This window comes from Medicago sativa, chromosome 3, assembly GCF_051527215.1.
Source record: "Medicago sativa cultivar Bolivia chromosome 3, Bolivia_mono, whole genome shotgun sequence".
NCBI lineage: Eukaryota > Viridiplantae > Streptophyta > Magnoliopsida > Fabales > Fabaceae > Medicago > Medicago sativa.
Genome location: NC_140751.1, coordinates 13,701,711 through 13,704,283, shown reverse-complemented (window position 1 = coordinate 13,704,283; position 2,573 = coordinate 13,701,711). Strand labels below are relative to the sequence as shown.

The following is a 2,573-nucleotide window of genomic DNA, read 5'->3' as shown; positions in this document are numbered from 1 at the left end:
ATCTGTAAGTGATGAATTTTCCTTATATGCTATGAAGTTATGATTGTATACACATTTATTTGATTTAGTGATTACATTAACTATTGATATCATTATTATTTTTGTGCTATTTTATCTATCCTTTAAAATTAATAATATTTTCATGTGATTATTTTGGAGAATAATATTTTATTTATAATTGAATAAAATAAAGAGAAGAGAAGAAAGTAGGTGTGAGTGTGCTTGGATTAGTATTTCGATAACAAAACGAGAAAGGAAAAAAAAAGGGGGTAGTGCCATGTGTTATATGACTTAGTCTCAAGGACTAAATCAACCATTCTCCTCCCACCTTCTACGTAAACCCAGCAAACTCCCTCCTAAAGAAATGGAACATTGGGATAAGATCATGAGGTATGCCAGCCAAGTAACCCACTCCATACCCAACCTCTCCTTAATTTCTATTAACTATTATATATACATCCATGTTGTGTCCATCCCAAACCAAAATTCGGTGCACATCTTGAACTCTCTTTTCTAAGACAATTCAGCCTACTGCATTCTAAAGAAATGGAACAAACTCATTTGAGTTCTCTCATCATACAGTTAAACGATTTACTCTTAAACTCCCTAAATGTTCATCCACGTGAAAGAGAGTAAAGAGAACTCTAATTTTCATACTTTTGCAAACAGAGAAACATCAGAAAGAACCCATAGCCAACACTATTACATGTCTTACCTTAATTTCCTACTCATCAAGTGACCTTCCTAAGGCTACGTTCACGCTACTTATGTGTGAAATCTTAAGATCGTTTGTTGTTTCGGTGAGAACCGCTACGTGGCTTAGAGCTTGGCTAGGAAGAAAAGTTCTTGAGGTAAAATTTTCCCCATCATTTGTCACTTGTTCCTCTTGTCACCACTTTATCTCTAATACTAGGGTTTCCTTTTTGAAGTTTTAAGTCGTTTCTCTCTTGCAAGCTCTTTTGTGGAGCTAGAAGCCTAGTTAGGATGTGTGCAACTAAAAGCCTCATTTAGGAATAAAGCATACAAGGGAAGGGCTTTTTCCCCATACGTCCATACTAAGTGCTAGGGATGTGTTATTAAATAGTGGTAGCAATTCTTGTCTTTTAAAAAGAAAAATAATTAAAATGTATTTTCATGGTAAAATTTAATCCTTTCTAAAAGTGATTATTCTTAATTATGTTTTATATTAAAGTTGTGTATGATAATGTAATGTGAATTGATATATTTTATATTATTATGCTTTATATGTTTTTGTGATGTTGGGAAAGAAATGTTACATTTTTTGATGAATTAAAGAAAAGAGAAAGATGAAAGCCTGAATTGTGAAATGATTGACTTTTGGTTTGTGTGCTTGATGATGCGTTAATATTTGACTGTATTTGTCTTAGTGGTGGGTTAATATCATATTTCTTTGTTGTGCCTAAGTGGCGGGATTTAGTCTTCATTTTCATGATCATGCATGGCATATGCATGTGTGGTGCCTTAGTGGCGGGTTATAATTATATTCTGTGGTGCCTTAGTGGCGGGCTGATATATATCCGGATCATGGATCATGTAGTATTTCAGAGCATGCATTTTACACATAATTGCATTGCGTTGGGTTCGTTATACATTTGTGTGTTGATAATTGATTAAACTATTATAATGCAAAGGAAACGTGTGTGAACTTTACCTAAAAGCATATGACTTACATGTATTTTTCTTATTTCTTTTTGATCGAGAAGTTTTAATATTATCTATGTTATGACACTGTTTCTTGTGTTTTGAGTATGAACCAATTTGGAAATTGACCCCTTACACTAACATTTTAGGTATCAAAGAAGGCATGGTGTATGATTTGGTGTTTTGCTTGGGGACGAAATTGGGTTTTCGATTGAATTGTAATTTTAAAAGTAATTTTGAAGGATATTTAGTTTAAGAATTTTAATTAAATTATGTTAAGAATTTATTATTGATTGGAAAAAAAAATAATAGCAGTGTTTTTCGAAAATGAAAATGAGTTAGGCATAATATCTTGGATCAAAATTTGGGGTTTTACATTATGGTATCAGAGCAATAATCATCGGACAAATATTTTTAAGATGGAACAATCTTGTATGACGTATGTTTTGATTGATGTGTGCGAATATTTTGATCCATGTGTGTTTGGCTTGATATCTTTTTTTTTTCTTATTAAATTGCTGCTATAACGTTACTTGTATTCATATATTAAAGTTGCATTGATTCTACGTTTTTGTGAACCATGGTTACTCTTGACTCTTGAGATGATGTTCTTTTGAGGTGGTTTGGTGCATGTTGGATTATTCTCTATTTTGATGGTTATGTTTTCGTGTAGTAGAGGTATAGGCTTGTTTTATTATAGATTAGCCATGCAACATCTTTGTTTGCTGCTTTTTCTAGAGACTATTAGGCCAATTTTTTTTTCTTCTAGTTTTGCTTGTATGATGGTTTTTGATCTTAGTCCCCTTTTTTTTTTTGTTTGCTTTTCCTTTTGGTTTGATACTTTTCTTGGCTTTAGTAAATAAACAAATGATTTATAATAAACCTAGTTTTTATTATAAAAAAAATGAATT

The 2,573-nt window shown here is 31.8% G+C and overlaps 1 long non-coding RNA gene across 1 annotated transcript; it reads left to right on the top strand.

Annotated features, from left to right (window-relative positions):
• Window positions 1–506: 506 nt before the first annotated feature.
• Window positions 507–1,971, top strand: LOC146935915 (uncharacterized). Its single transcript, XR_015030397.1, has 2 exons — window positions 507–851; window positions 1,812–1,971. It is a non-coding gene; the product is annotated as an uncharacterized LOC146935915 (long non-coding RNA).
• Window positions 1,972–2,573: the final 602 nt, after the last annotated feature.